General features: G+C 36.6%; 1 protein-coding gene and 1 pseudogene across 28 annotated transcripts in view; one reads left to right on the top strand and one right to left on the bottom strand.

Annotated features, from left to right (window-relative positions):
* Positions 1 to 17,297, top strand: part of NRCAM (neuronal cell adhesion molecule) — a 277,700-nt gene that overhangs the window by 64,985 nt on the left and 195,418 nt on the right. The gene's annotated exons all lie outside the window — the stretch shown is intronic.
* On the bottom strand, positions 15,245 to 16,828 carry LOC306668796 (ribulose-phosphate 3-epimerase-like; annotated as a pseudogene). Its single transcript has one exon. The product of its transcript is annotated as a ribulose-phosphate 3-epimerase-like (transcript).

Here is a 17,297-nt window from a genome sequence, read left to right as displayed (position 1 = left end):
CTATAGTCACGGTGACCTCTGCACCCACTCAGGAAATACATGTGCTTGAATAATCTCCAAATGAGCATTTTCAATGTTACGTATTCATTGAGACAGAAAGGTACATGTCTTTTGGAAATGAATTTTGACAACACGGATGGAAATAAATGATCTGGTCCTCATATCTCCTTTAAGTAGCAACAAGTTGAAGTGCAAAGCATTTGCTTCAGACCAGGTAAGCCTAGTTCTGCCTCTCACGTAGGATCTTCGGCAAGTCATTTATCAGGCACGGTCCTTTCAGTGATGGTAATGACACTGCTATTCTGTGTTCTTTGCTGCTAACAAAGCACTTTGGAGTGTTGTTTAATTTCTGCCTTAGAATGGTCAATAAGATACCTAGAGCTAGCTGGTATCTGTCAAACAATAAAACTGAGTTTAAGGGATATGCCTCCAAATCCTAATGTGGTAAACGTACGTCAGACACAAAAACTAAAATCTAGCATGTAGCTCAGTGGTAGAGTACTTGTCAAACATGGGCAAGGAGGCCCTGTTCAATACCTGGCACCAAAAAAAAAAGCGGAACCCAGAATCTCAGATTGTGCCCCAGACCTCTTGAATCAGAATGTGTGTTTTAGCAAGCTCCTGGGCATTCACATATGCTTTTAAAGTTGGAGAAATGCTACAATCTGAGGACAGTTTAAGCCTCTGAGGTACAAACATGAAAGGTTTTCAAAAATTTTTACTCTTCTCATTGCCTTCAAATCTCTCTGTCAAATCTCTTTTACTTTGAAGTGGTCTCCAGCAGTTCTGATAGATTTGTTAGTTACTTTCAGGTTTTTAAAAGTTAAAATACAGTCTAGTCATTTTGAAGTTTCAGATCATGTGGATATAAAAGCTTTCCTTCTCCCCAGTCCAGCTTTTTTTTTTTTTTTGGTGCCTGTTCATACCCCAACCTATAGTAGTGGATCATGAAGTGTTTACTTTTCAGAATTAGGAATTCAGTTACCCCACTCAAACTTCAACAAAATGCAGAAATAAAGCCCAGGCACACACACACCCTACATAAAACAATGAAGCAGTGAATGAGGCATCTCCGGTTTATTGACCCAAGAATGATGGCATGGTCATCTTTGACATAAACCAAATTTAATGAAGAATGACTGTACTTCATTGAAAATAAATATTTTTAGTTCTAATTCTAGATATTTTATTTAAATTTCTCAAACTTCTTTGGCTAGGAAAATAAGAGTTAGCTGTATTCTCTGGGAGCAAATGACTGTCCTTGGATGTTTAAGATGGGACTCCATTCAAGTCCATGTTCCTTAGCATTCCCAGGAACTGTGTACCCCTGAGTCTCTGTCTATCTGATGCTGGGCATCTAACTCCTTGTCCTCATCCCTGAAATGGAAGTTTTACTTTAGATCTCCTGCTGCCTCCTCCTTGTCTTGTTTGTTTGCACTTTAATGTGACAAGAAAAGGCAGCTTTTGTCTTTATTTCTGGTTAACCATCTTTATGTATATTCATTAGCAGGTTCCTTTCCAATTACTATGTTGTAATTTGTTATTTTGAAACGAACTCTGAAGTGAAAACTAACTCCCAGTCCTCACTTTAATGTGTTTGGATTGTTAATCTTTATTTTGTAGGCCCTGAGCCAGACAAGGTATCTTCCTAGGTTGCGTCATTCTGAGAAGGCATAGCCTGTGTGTGTCTGTGTGTGTGTGTGTGCACATTGTGACTTGCAGCTCCATGAGTTGAGTAGAAGGGGCAGGAATGGAAGAAACATCTGCAGGGATATTATGCTGGGCACTCCTTCTACTGCCTCACCTTGTCTTCACAACAGTGCTGTGAGGCAAGTATGATTATGTCCATCTTATAAGCTGTGAACCAAAGCTCCAGAAGGTTAATGATTCACTCTACTTCACAAACTACTGAAATGAAAGAAGGGGAGCAGGTGATGAGAGATGTCCGCTGTGCTCTTCTGGTTGTTACAGAACTGGTATATTTTTTTATTTGGGTCTATATAGTTGCTAAGGCAAATGTTATTAAAGCTTTAGCCTGTCATTCCTGCTTTGCTTAAATCTGAGGTTCACCACTGGTAAGTGCACCCCAGAACTGACCCAGTATCTCTATGAATTGCCCTTTCTTTCAGTTAGTGTTTTGTGATTGAATAACACTAACAAACTCTAACATAATCTGCTTCTAAAGAGTGTTTTCTCACTTTACAAAAAGCTCTACTTTCCAGAAATGCATTCTTTCCCCTGCTCAGAAAAGCCAACAGATGCGGCTCTGAAGGACCCTGTGGGCTCAGCACCACATAGTCAGCGGATTCTGTGCTCCCCTTCAGGGCCACTGAAGCTTCCTGAATGTCAGCAGGAACCTTACACTCTATAAAGCCTGTTTTTCTGAATTTGATAATCAGGCAACTGATGTCTTTGTTTTGTGAGTCTATTTCTTGATTATTGCATAAAATTCCCTCTATGTCTCTCTGTAGTTAGCTTGGTGACTGTAGGCAGAGAAGCCCTGGGTACTTTGCTACTGTAGAAAGGGGCTGGGATTGCCCTGAAGCAAGACCAGTCAGAAACAAGTCTTTATCAGCCTCTTAATTCTCAATCTCTCTCTCTCTCTCTTTTTCACTGAAATTTAAAACACTATTTGCCTTTGGATACAAAAGCCCTTTTCTGGAACCCAGTAACACTCATAGTTTCTTTTATCTTTCAGGCAAGATGCAATAAGACTTCCCCTGCAATTTACCAAGTGATGTATGATATGCAATTAAAACAAAACAAAACAAAAAGCTAAAGACAAGAGTCTTTTTAAATAGTTTTATTTTTCCCCAAGTATTAAACTAATATGTGTTCATTGAAAACAATTTGGAAAATGAAGAAAAATGTGATGAGAATAAAAATAACATGGGCAAAATAATATTAGCTTTTGGATGTTTATTTCCCATTATACTAACACATGTATTTATCTTTTTTGCTGAAGTTTAATGACATCAGTTCCTGGAGTGTAAATGCCAAGCAATTTTCTCTTTTTAAACTTTTTTTCTTTTCTCTTAAAGTAGAATATTATATATGTGCAAAAGAGAGAATAACACTATAGTCAAGAGCACTAGTTATAGAAACAGATTGTATAGATTCTGGTCTTGGGTCTGCCACTTGCTAGCCTGAAACTTTGGGCAAGTTACTCTTTCTGTACTTCAGTTTCCCCTATAAAAAATGGAATAAAAAAGTATATCATTCATAGGGTTATTGTTATAATTAAATAGTAATGTGTTAACTCATTTTAAAAAATGAAAATAACATATATGTAAAGTAAAAAGAATAAAAACAAAGGCTGGGGTCGTAGCTCAGTGATAGAGCACTTGCCTAGCACATGTGAAACACTGGCTTCAATCCTCAACACCACATAAAAATAAATAAATAAATAAAAGGTGTCCATCTACAATGAAAAAATATTTTTAAAAAAGAGTAAAAACAAACACAACCAACATAGGAACTACAACATTATTCTTTTGCCTGTGTTTTATTCCTTGATTGTACCCCCTTCCCTTCCTCCAGTTCCTCCTAAATCATCATTTATCTTTACATAGTTTTGAACCTCATATGATTAATGTCATGGTAATTTTTACTTAACATTATGTTTGTGAGAATTACTCAAAGTGATTTTTCAATGCTAATAATATTCCATCTTATGAATAAATCACAATTCTTTATCCCTTTGGGTTGTTTTCAGTTTGGGGTGATTACACTCTTGTACCTGTCTCTTGGTACACATGTCCAAGTTTGTGGTAGTGGTCTTTTATGTATTTATTTATTTTTAAGGATTCTGATTGCTGAGTAGTAATGTATGTGTGTTTTCAACTTTTCTAGATAATGGTGAATTGTTTTTCAAAATGGTTGTATTGGTGTTCTTATTCCTAAGCCAGAAATATACAAGAGATGAAAAGTCTGTAAACAATTTAACTGTTGCTCTGTGTAGAGAGGTATGCCATTTTTTTATTGCTTTGAGATATTCTCTTGTCTTTAGACATCTGCAGTTTTATTTTAATATGTCTAGGTGTGTATTTCTTTGTATGCATTCTTCTTGGCATATTCTGTGTGTCCTAAATCAATGAATTCATGTCTTTCATCAATTCTAGGAAAATTTCTGCAATTAATTATTTGAACACTGCCTTGTCTCCATTCTTTGCCTCTCCTCAGTTCTTCCCCTTTGAAATTCTTATAAGTCTCATTTGGAACTTCTTGTATTTTTTTTGTCACTTAGCTTCTCCTGTATTTTCCTTCTGCTTGTATTAGAGTTTGTATAATTTCTTCACTTTGCTTTTAAAAATAATAATGTTTTTAGAAGTATCTAATAGGATATTTATCTCATATATTGCATTTAAAATTCTTTTTGTCAAAAATTTTTTTCAGGGGCTGGAGTTGTGGCTTAGTGGTAGAGCACTGGCATAGCACATGTGAGGTACTGGGTTTGATCCTCACAAACAAAATTTTTAATTTACTACATTAAAAATAAATAAAGTTTCACAAATTTTATTTGTTAGTCTTTAAATCTGCTTAATCGCTTTTATAACATCTTACACTTTGTGGTTTTTTAAAAAATATTTTTAATTGTGGTAAAATAAACACAAAATAAAATTTAGCATCTTTAAGCCATTTTAAGTATATAGTTAGTTCACTTGTGTTAAATGCATTTAACTTGTGCAGCCAATCTCCAGAATGCTTCATCTTGCAAAAGCAAAATGTTAAAGTCATTAAAGTCCCCTGTCCCTCAGCAGCTGACACCATCTTTGAACTTGATGACTCTGGGTACCTCACAGAGGAATCATACAATATCTATATGTGACTTGCTTATTGCACTTAGCACAAAATTTATCCCTGTGGTAGCATATGCCAGAATTTTCTTCCTTTTTAAAGCTGAATAATATTCCATTATTGTTTCCTTTGTGATTTTTATTACCATACCTGTTGTTTAATCATTTCAGGGTAATAGTTTTGCATTAGTATCTGAAAACTGTAACATCTGAAGTTCCTGGGCATCTGGATCTCTTGTGTTCTATTCATGTTCCTTCATGGTGACTTTTCTCTAAGTGTTTGGAAATGTTTATGAGGTTATAATAGATGGAACACAGTATCTGAGTCCTGAGACCTATCTCAAGAAGAATTTTAATTTGTTCAGTCAGGAGTCGATGACACAATCAATATAGGAACACACGAACCTGTTCAGACTTAATGTTTACAATTTTGGATTCAGCGCACAAGCATCCTCAAACCTGTATTTACCCCTGAGGAAAGAGAGGCTTTCTTGTTTGCAGTTTTTGACTTTTCTCTCTTTCTTCTCCATTCTTTTCTGTAATACTTCTTTCTCCTATTCCTCCTTCTGTCATCCTTCCTTTTTCATGTTCCCTCATCTTTATCCACCATACCTCCTTGTCTGGCTGCTTGAGACTTTCTCTTTGTCTGAAATCTCACTGAATTGTATGAGTCTCTGTGTATGTACATGTGTGTGAGGCTGATTGTTATTTTTCTGCTGAGAATTTGTGTATTTGATCCATTATGAGAAACTCTTAGGCATTATTTCTTCTCGTATTGTTTCTCCCTCATCCTCATGATCATATCTTTCTGGAGTTCCTATTATATGTGTTAGTCCTTTATTTTTATCCTTAATGCCTGGAAGTGGCCTGAATTCCCTAATTTATTATTTTTCCCTGTGTTTTATTAGCTAGTTGACATATCCAATATTTTTCCATCTAAATTGTACTTTTGTTTTCAGAAAAGTTCTGCTTGGTTCTTTTTAAATCTGCTTCCATTTTCATAGTCACATGTTCTTGGCTTATGTACTCAGTTTCCTTGGTAATCTTTTTTAATAGCAAAAAAAATGTTTTAATTCTAGTGATTTCAGTATATGAATTCTGGGTAGATCTGTGCAGCATGTTCTGCTGATTCTCACTCACGGTGTCTTGCTTTCTTATATAATTTAAAATTGCAGAATATTCAGTGAATTTTTGGAATAATGTCGTTGGTACTTTATCTGTGGGAATTCCACGAGCTTTGATTGGAGGGTTCATTCCTTCATAGAGGGCTTACTTTTGTTTCTGAGGTGTTGCTTTAAATTAATTTGTTGGCTTTGGCTATTTGGAGGGGTGGTGGACAGGGAGAGAAGGGTCATGCAGAGATTATAAATCAGCCTGAAACCCAAAAGGGGATATGGCTTCTGATTAGATTGTCAAGGAGACCGTCTTTCACTCAATATCACCTCTTCAAGAGGGATAGTTTCTTTGCTGTCCCTTCACATGGTGAGCTTTCTTTCTACTTCTTGCATAGTCCTTGGGGATCCAGGCTTCATGTAGTTGCCCCACCGTGCTGTCTCACTTAATATATCCTTAAGACCTTTTGTTCTGAGATCTATTCCCCACCCCTCAGCTTCCCAGAGATTTTTAAAATCATAAAACTAGGATATTAACAGTGAAACTACACACACTCATTCACACACACACAGACACACACACACACACACACACACACAAATATAACTATTGATTTCAGTTCTGGCTTAACATTTTTGGATTAATGTTTTCCCTTTACTATCATTCTCTGACAGTTCCCTTTTAATTACTTATTGCTCTGTTTTTATAAACATTTTTTATACTTCACCCAGAATGTTTAGGTGTTTAGTTGGGTTTCAAAATATGTACTTATTGCTGCAAAGGGAAATTTTAAGCATTTAAAATACTATAAAAATGCAATTTTAAACAACACTGGAAACAGTATTGGTCTGATATTGGTAAATAATTAGAGAGGAGGGCATGCTTGCCCAGGGTGGACTGAAGTGCATAATCCATTCAAGAGTCTTTCCAGCTTATTGAGTCACTAGGAAGAGGGCTAAGACCATGATAACTTTGTGAGACTCCCAGATTGCTTTACTTTCTGAACTGTTGTCTCCATTTTCTTAATTTGGTCTTTCTTGTTCTTAACTGGCATCATCCACTCTCACTTAATAATTTCCCAATGGAAATTCAGTGCTCTCATTGAGAATATTTATAGTGAGGTTATTCTTTTCCTATGTTTCTATTCACAAGACTGTAAACCAGGTTCCCAAGTGTGAATGTGCTACTGCTCTCTGGGATTTGTTTTGTTTGCTAAATGGTTTTCTTTCTTTCATTTTTTTTTTTGTTGTTGTTGTTGTTTCTGACTACAAATATCCCCATGCATAAATTTTGTTTTGAGAATATAATATGCAGATATGTTGCATTCATTCTCTATCAATCATGCTGTATTGATGGTCTGTCTTTAATGCCATTTATAGTGCAAGTAATAAAGTCCACAAACTTTCACTTGCGAAATTCTCTAGCCCAGCTATTTTAGAAAGAGTTGTTCAAAGGCAGCTTTTATGTTTTTTGCTAATGTTTAAGATGGTACAGGAAGATGTTAGGATGGTATTTTCATCTATTTCCCAATACTGACCTTGCCTAATATTCATCTTCTACTGAGACTTAACTGGGAGAGAAACAGGAAAGGAGAATAAGACAGGTAATCCCAGCATGGTTTACAAATGCTCCTTGGATTGAGCTATCAGAGACAGAAGATCAGGTATTCCACCTCTCCAGCTATAGCTCATTACACTCACCTAACATACCAGCCCACACTCCTCCTACACATAACAAAACCAGTCTTGCCCAAATTGAAGGAAAGGAAATATATTGGGAGTCCACAAGGAGAGCACAGGATGACTGACCGACTTGAACATGGGAAGAAATCAATAAGCCAGATGCAGGAACAACAGGTGTTAGCTTGCAGCAGAACCAATCTGCTCAGGGAGACAGGGATCAAATGGATGAACCGTAGCCTTTTCAGTCTATTAGGAATTCTGCTCAGGAGTTGAATCTCAGACGGTACTTACTTAATTAGGCTGGAGTCATATGGGTGCCCCTTGGAATGGAAAAGTCAGAGACTAGATCCTAGGCCCTTTCAGATTATATCCAAAGTCAAAGTAACTTCCAGAAAGAAATTTGTTGTGTGCTTGGGAGCATGGTAGGGTTCTTATAGTGACAGATGTCCATGTCAGGTTAACTGTGTTTGAGTGCTGGAGTGCTTTAGGCAATAGCAGCTTAATATCAAATCAGACTAGCCATCTATCCTGCTGTCTATCATTCTCTAAATGTTCCTGGGCTTTGTTAATAATTTCAAGTATGTTTTCTTTCCTCTTACTTCTTTTACCCTTTAGTCATTTCAGTTTACACTATTACCTGTACAAAAGATTGTGGAGATGATTTTCTTTAAACATTACATATTTGTGTATACCAAAATCAATATAAAAATTTGCTTGGACAGTGGAATAAAGAATATATTAAGCCTAATGATTTTTACTGAGTTAATTAACTTTGCCATTCTTGCTTTGGCTATATATCAGATTAACATAGGACTGAAGTCAGGTTTTATAGTTTGGATGTGGGGTGTACCCCAAAAGCTCACTTGTGAGACAATGAAAGAAGGTTCAGAGAAGAAATGATTGGGTTACAAGAGCCTTAACCCAATCAGTGAATTAATCACCTGATGGGATTGAATGGCAACTTAGGCAGGTGGGTGTGGCTGGAGGAGGTGGGACATTGGGGGCATGGCTCTGGGGTATACATATTTTGTATCTGGCAAGTGGAGAGCTCTCTCTTCTTCCTGATCATCTTGTGAGCCGCTTCCCTCTGCCATACTCTTCCACCATGATGTTTAACCTCACCTTGAGCCCCTAGGAATGGAGCCAACTGTCAGTGGACTGAGATCTCCGAAACTGTGAGCCCCTAAATAAACTTTTCTTCCCCTAAAATTGTTCTGGTCAAATATTTTAGTCGCAACAGTGAAAAAGCTGACTAAAACAACAGACTATACTTTATTAGCAAGATAAGCAGTCTGAGCTGTGTGGTTAGATTTTCTGCCTTCTAGCTTTCTGATATTTTGTGTTATAGATAATAAGTTTAATTCCTGACATCTGCATCACCGCATGCCCAGATTCTCAATAAATATTCTATATCTAAAGCTGTACAGTTTTTGTTCTTGGAAATGGAAAGAAACAAGAAGATTTCTCCTGCATAAGAGAACTGTTGAGCAGAAAACTCATTACTTGTACTGTCTTTGAAACCTGCAGACACCTTCTTTGAGGTGTTCCTAATTGCTGACTGTGAGCTTATACACAGCCACTCTGTGCTCTGATTTCTACTTCTGTTATGGCACCTATTTTGCCAGATGGCGTTTTGTTGCTTATGAGCTTATCTTGCATTTGGAGCAAGGGATTTGTTTCATCTTTATAACCCTAGTGTGCTTAGCAAAGCATCCTATACATAACTCAATAAATGTTGGTTAAATTGAAATGTTACTTGAGCCAGGTGTGATGGCACTTCCCTGTTGTCCCAGCTACTCAGGAACCTGAGGTAGGAGGATCACTTGAGCCCAGAAGGTCAAGACCAGCCTGAGCAATACAGTAAGACTTTGTCTCAATTAAAAAAAAAAAAAAAAAAGAAAGAAAGAAAGAAAGGAAAAAAGTCACTTGGTAATTGGAGTTATTGTTTTTATACATGTTTAATATCTACTCTAATATGAGCAAACTCAGATAAAAGCAAGCTTCATTAAAAGAGCACTCTAATAAATTTAGATGACTTGTTGCTTGCTCTGGGAACAGAAGATTGATAACAATATTCAGGTGGTGTCTTTCTCCTGCTCCAGATGTTGTTACATTAAATATTGAGATGCTTTGCTTGGGGTCTTTTGAGATGACAATCTGGTCATTGGAGTGATATACTATGCCAAACTACTTACAGTAGGCTGAGCACAGATGCTAGATTTTAGTAAGCTATCAGTTGTTCCTCATTAACTTTTAGTGAATGTGACTGAAGTTTTATTCAGACTAGTTTCTCTAAAAAAATTGACATGGAGCATTTTTTCGTATACCTATGACAATTTTTATGTCTTCTTTGGAGAAATGTCTACTGCTCTGCTTGGGCTTGTTCCATTGGGATGCATTCCTCTACCTGCAGAGCCCTAGTTACTAATCACTGAGACTTCTTGTTCTTAACCTATGTACTTTCAAGAATAGCCTTTAAGTACTGAGTATTGGATTATGTCAGTAAGAGGTTTTCTTTTTCTCTAACGTGCACTGCAAATTACTGGCTCTCTACTTTACTTGGAAATTGCTATGTGAAGCAGTTCTCTGTTCCTCTCTCTGCTCTGGGTGTTTTACTTCTTAATTATATTTGTTGGCCATGTTTCTTTCTGCAGGCATTTCTGCCCTTTTACACTCTTTATTGATGGTTAGGACATTTTAAAATGTTTGATAAAAATAATTACTATGTTAAAAATTGAACCAACACATATTCCCTATTTAGGATCAGTTTGGTAACCACAGTATTTCCCACATAAATATCACCAAACAGTCCGCCACAAAGTAACTTAGGAAGTTATCAATCACCTCAAGTCCAGAGGCATGTGGCCCACCCATTTGCATTCTAGTAATAATTGTTAGCTTTATAGTTCACGAATCTTGCTTTCATGTTGTTGTCTGAGGCAACCCATGGTGCCTAAGGATAAAGCAATTGTGTACTCAATGGCTCCTTTGCCCGCCTAGCACAGGATTTTATGGTACAACACCAGCAAGCTGGCAGCCATAATTAATTTTTGCTTTTTACTTTCCACCATACTGAACCCATGATTTAACATCAGCAGAGGCAAGAGATCTACCCTGTTAACAATTTTTTAAATGTATAATGATATTGTTGATTATAGGGACAATGTCATACAGAATATCTCTAGAGATTATTATTGATCTGAAAGGTTGTATACCCACTGATTAGTAACTCTTTATCCCCTCTCCCTACCCCCTGGTGACCACACTGCACTCTTTGATTCTATGAATTGGGTTATTTTAGATGCCTCCTAGAAGTGGAATCATGAAATATTTGTCCTTCTGTGGTTAGTTTATTTCCTTCAGCATAATGTCCTCCAGGTTCATTCAGGTAGTCATGTATGGCAGAATTTTCTTCTTTTAAAGGCTGAATAATATGCTACTGTATGTATATACAGGTTGAACATTCCTAATCTGAAATTCCAAAATGCTCCAAAATTCAAAACTTTTTGAGTGTCAACACAATGCTACAAGTGTAAAATTCCACGCCTGACCTCATGTGACAGGCTGAAGTCAAAACACAGATCCACTAAAAATATTGTATAAAATTACCTTCAGGCTATGTGCATAAGGTGTATATGAAATAGAAATGAATTTTGTATTTAGACTTTCATCCCATCCTCACAATACCTCATGATGTAGGTATTGTAAATATTTCAACATCTGAAAAAAAAATCTGAAATACTTCTTATCCCAAGCATTTTAGATAAGAGGTACTAAACCTGTAACACATTGTCTTTATCTGTTGATCAGTGAATGGCTGTTGAAGTTCTTTCTGTATCTTGTCTATTATGGATAGTACTGCATTGACAATGGGAGGGCTAATATCACTTTAAGATCTTGATTATAATCTTTTTTGATAAATACCCAGAAGTCAGATTGCTGGTCACATGCTAGCTTTATTTTTAATTTTTGAGGGATCTCCATACCATTTTCCATAGCAGTTGCAGCATTTTGCATTCCCACTGGTAGTGTGTAAGGAGTCCAATTTCTCCACAACCTTTTCTACACTCACTGTTTTATTGGTGGTGTTGTTTATAATAGCCATTCTAACTGGAGTGAGGCTATATGTCACTGTGGTTTTGATTCACATTTCCCTGATGACTAGTGATATTGAACATTTTTCATATGCCAATTAACTCTGTATGTTTTTTTGAGAAATGTCTGCTCAAGTCCTTAATTTCCATTTTAAAATCAGATTATTAGTTGTTTTGCTATTGAGTTCTAGGAGGTGCTTACATATTTTCAAATTAACCCCTTGTCAGACATGTGTTTTGCAAATATTTTCTCCTATACCAAGGTTGTCTTTTCACTCTATTGATTATTTGCTTTGCTCTGTAGGTTTTTCGTTTGATTTAGCCCCCACTTCTTAATTTTGTTTTCATTGCCTGTGCTTTTGGTATACATCACCTCCCTCAGGACAGCCCTGGAGAGACTTACTCATGAAATCATTACAGAACTGCTGTCATACTAATTTCTCCCTTTTTCTGGGAGTTTTAAGTTTTAAAGGCTTACTTTTAAATCTTTAATCCATTTTGAATTGATTGGGGGGCTACTGAGGATTAAACCTAAGAGTTGCTTTACCACTGAGCTATGTACCCAGTCCTTTTTATTTATTTATTTATTTGGAGACTTAACTTTTCTAAGTTGCAGACTCTGAACTTCTAACTTGTATTCTCCTGCCTCAGCCTCCTGAGTCACTAGGATTACAGGCAAGCATCACTGTGATTTTTGTGTATGACATAAAATAAGGGTCCTATATCATCCTTCTGCACATTTCCCAATACAATTAGTTGAAGGAATATTCTTGGCCTGTTGTATATTCTTTATACCTGGTTAAAGACCAGCTGATTAGATATGAGTGCATTTATTTCTGGGTTTTCTATTCTGTCCTATTGGTCTATATTTCTGTCTTTATACCAGCACCATATTTTTTTTTGATTACTATAGCTTTGTAATATATATTGAAATCAGGAAGTGGGATTCCTCCAGATTTTCAAGATTTCAAGATTTTTGAGATTTTCAAGATTTAAAGATTTTCAAGATTAATTTGACTTCTCATGGTCTTTTGTGGTTCTATGAGAACTGGAAAATTATTGTTTTCTATTTCTGTGAAAAATTTCATTGGCATTTTAATAAGAATTGTGTTGGATTTGTGTATCACTTTGGGCAATATTAACAAATTTTTTTAAGAAGTGAGACCAGTCAGCATATTCAAACTATGATTTTAAATGCTTTTGCTAATGTGGCTGTTTTCTTGGCCTAAAAGTCTTTTATTTTTCCCCAACTTAGAATTAACCACACTTTTCCTAGTATCTCCAGAGTGCATGCCTTTTATCACATATCATCTATGTAACTATTACTTATGTTAATGGAGCTTGGACTCCCACTGAATAAGCATCTTATCAACTGTGTATACACTCTAATGCCTTACACTTAGGGATGTGTAATAAATAGTTATTAATAATTCAACTTACAAAAATATGTTTACTTACCCCAAACATTTGAGAACTCTTTTATAGCATCAAGTTCCCTTGAACCTAAGCACATCATCTCCCTCAGGACAACCTAAGGCTGGGCATTAGTGTGCTCTGGCACCTTCACTGCCCACTGGCTGCCACTTTATGTCTGTTGGTCACATATGTCACTTTGTGGAAGAGCAAAATTGTTATTTTTTTTGGTTATAATGGGCTAGAGTGTTATTAAATGGTTTAGGGCTGTACACAGGAACACATGAATTCAACCTCAATCCCTTGGTTTCTCCTCCAGTGAGATTCCCAAGGTCTAAGGAACAAAGTCATGTGGTGAGCAGACTTCTACTCTAAGGTTTAAAGTTGGGCTTCTGCAAATAAACAAATGCAGAAGTTCTAGTACATTGACTCAGACCCAACACCTTCCTCTGCCTCTTGCTTCAGTTTTATCACCAGAGGATCCTGAAAATATTACTCATGCAGGCCATGTAAAGCAAAAGAGCACCAGGATCTTGAGGAACTGGACCTCAGTCAATTCCCTTTCAGCCCACAGCAAACCCTGGCCCAGTTTACCCCTTCTGACATAGTTTAACAAGGTTAGAAGAAAGAGAGAAAGATCCACACATACACAGAAAGAAGAGAGAGTGAGAGAAAGAGACAGAGAGAGAGAATAAACCATACTCTTACAATTTTTAAAGGCTTCAAATTAATTATTTAATTTACCAGTTATCATGGTTCCATTGTTGTTCAGAAATTTTAACTGTTCGTGCTGGTATTCTGTCCTCTTGAGTGAGAAAGAGAAATGGAAGGAGAATCAAAGACCTTTTGATCCCCTCCTTTTTTCTCCCTGCCCACTCTGCTTCGTGAATGTATTCCATGCAGTTGCAGAATGAGTGAGGGGCAGGTTGCTGATCAAGAACTAAGACCACAAAGAACCTCTTTTCCCAAGACATGTCCAAGGAAATAAAATTTTAGTTCAATTTCCTCTTTCTTCGTTGCCTTCTTACTATTACACTAAAGTGTTTTCATGACCACTAGGCTTAGCCTCTAACATCTGCTTGGTAGAATTAGTTCTCATCTTGTAAATCATATTACTTACACCCTCAGAGTAGGTGTAACAAGAAATAAATTTGAGTTACCCTTGGTTTTACTTTTATTTTTAATCTGAAAAACAAATTTAGTTTTTCTTTCTTTTTTTTTTTTAGTTTCACTGTACATTTATTCTTACAGAAAAAAAGAAGGAAGAAAAAAAAAAAAGGCCAGACATACCCAAGTTGTCCTGGCAAAAAAATTCAAATCTTTGTCTTGTCTGATATTATAATCTTTTATGTAAATTTTTTAATTAAAGTTATTTCTATATGCCTTGTGTTGTATGATTTGATTAAATATTACCTATTTATGCTACAGACTTCTAAGGCAAAATACAATCATTAAGAAACAGATTTTTACCTTGCTGTACAGGAAAAAGGCAAGTTCTACAGCATGCATAGGTATCAATGTTCTTATTTTTTGAAACTCATTTCTCAGAACTCACATTAGCCTCAAGAAATTCTGTTACTAATCCTAGTATTCTGTGCCATAATTATCACACTGAGTATTTAGAAGAATGAAGTAGTGTATACCTATTTATAATCTCTATATAACTGGGTACACAGTTATAAATACTTATAAATACTTAGTTATGGATTAACACTACCACATCATCTCTTAGCCTACCTGGCCTTTCTTGGAATAAAATATGTATCCTTGGGATAAAAATCTATAAATCCAGAATATTCTCAGTCATCTGAACCACTGTTATAAAGGTAGACTGGAAACAAGACAATATTAAGTAAAAGAAGTTTCTTTTACCTAACCTATTTCCCAAAGATTCAATGGGGGGCCATTGGTGGGAAGTTATACAGACCAGAAATTCTGTCATACTGGATCTTTTCATGACACCAGCCTATTGCAGAGCTTTAATTTCATTTTTTAAACAGAAAAAAATACCTGTCCTGCCATTTGCAGGAGTAATTCATAGGTTTAATAAGATTATATGAAAGTACTTCATAACCCATAACATAAACTTATGCTGCTATCTAATTTGTGCTGAGCATCCTCTCAATTCTAGAAATATTGCTGGAAGCTTTCCATTTATCAACAATTATCTTTTTTAATCTCCAACATAATTCTGCATGGGTATTATAGTCAATGTACAAATGAATTAGCAGTGTGAAAGGTTGGGTGATTTGCTAAGATCAAACAGCTAGAAGGGCAGAGCCAGGATTCAGCCCAATGGAAACCCAAGGCTTTGCTTATTATCTATGCAAAGCTAACACAACAGCATTATTTAATGTCCTTAAGAATGCTGGATGAGATTAAGAAAACCAAGAATAGAAAAGAATCAGTGAATAACGTGCTTCATCAAAACACCTTGATGAAAATCTATGGTTGTATTTTAGAACCCCTGGGCTTCACAGGACATCACCTTTATAGTTTTTAATGAATTCAATCTAAGGTGATAAGTGAAACATAAATGTTTCAGATCCAAGACAACAGTATGCCATCCTGCCCAAGCTTGTATTTTTTAGCTCCACACTACTCATATTATCAAGCATATAAACAAATAAAAAATGATGTGAATAAGGAAAAATATAAGGGCTTCCTTTGCTTTTGGAAAACAATAGAACATTATTTTTAAAAACAGAAAAAAAAATTTCATAGTAGCTAACATCACCTTAGGTGTTGACACATTTCTTTTTCGTAACCTTAATACAGCCCATCCTTTAACTCTTTATAAAAATCAATTCTAGTAAAAACAGTTTTCCACCACACTAACCTTTAAATTTGATCACTAAAGAATGTTGTACACACCAATTTTTAACCTCTTAGAACATTCTGCACAGATTTTAATCATTGGAATGAATAATTGCTCAGAAAAGCAGTATTGCCTCAACTGGATATGATTTGGTAGTCAATATTCCTGTTTTCCAGTAAAAAGATTTCATGAGCACAAACACAGGGTTTCTTGTGAGTTCATCGATCAAGAGACCATTTCTGAGCAGCTTCTGAGCAAACATTTCTTAGTAAGTTGATCACAGATCTGGGGTCTTCACTCCTCATAATGGCACTGCCAGACACAATCATGTTAGCTCCTGCCTCTGCACATTTATGGACAGTGTCAGGACCTACTCCACCATCGACCTCTATATCCAAAGATGGGAACTGGGTCCTCAACCAATGAACCTTTGGCATCATATCTTCCATGAATTTCTGCCCTCCAAACCCAGGTTCCACTGTCATAACCAAGGCCCATGATTAGCCCATGGTGCCAAATACTCAACTGTAGTTCCTGGTTTGATGGCAAGGCCTACGTTCATCCCATTTTCCCGGATGTCTTTAATCAGAGCCCCTGGGTTCTCAGTAGCCTCGAGATGAAAGGTAGATTGATTGGTACCTGCTACAGCCATTGGCTTTACCCACTGTTCCGGCTTGGACACCATCATGTGCATGTCAAAGAAAGGGTCCTGGCCTAGCTGCTTTTGGAGGCTTTCTACCACAGGGTGACCAAAGGTGATGTTGGGAACAAAATGCCCGTCCATTACATTCAGGTGCAGATAATCTGCCCCAGAGTCTAGCATCCGGAGACACTCGGCCCCTAAACTGGCCAGGTCGCTGTTGAGGATGGATGGGTCAATCTTGCAGCCCGACGCTATGGTGCTGGCCCTGTAGTGCTAGTTACCTCACGAGTCCCGTCTAGACGAAAGCATCGCCCCGATTGGGTGCGCAGCCGGGGACCCCCAAATTTAGTTTTTATAGGAAATAACAGGTCATTTCTCTTATTCTATCTCATGCAAGTCTATCATCTACAATAGATTTCTCAGTTTTTTGAGGAGGAAATCTAATTTTGGTGGATACATCAATGCATTAAAAACAAGCAACTGTTTGGTGGCAGATGTAAGCAGAACCTGGTTGGATAAATGTCACTACTATGATCACAAGTATATATGAGTTCTGTAAGGTGTAAAGAAGTAGTTATGAAAGATGTGATATTTTAAGCCTTGGAATGTGGGTGTGCTACCATCTTGGCTAGGCTTAAAATTAACCACAGTCTTGAAGCTGTAATTCGTATATTTAATGTGGGAGATATATTACAGAAATAGATAAAGCAAATGTTGAATTTTTACCCATTTTGCTTT

This window comes from Sciurus vulgaris (genome assembly GCF_902686455.1).
Source record: "Sciurus vulgaris genome assembly, chromosome: 8".
Lineage (NCBI taxonomy): Eukaryota > Metazoa > Chordata > Mammalia > Rodentia > Sciuridae > Sciurus > Sciurus vulgaris.
The sequence above is the reverse complement of the archived record's forward strand: the minus strand, read 5'-3'. Positions and strand labels throughout refer to the sequence as shown.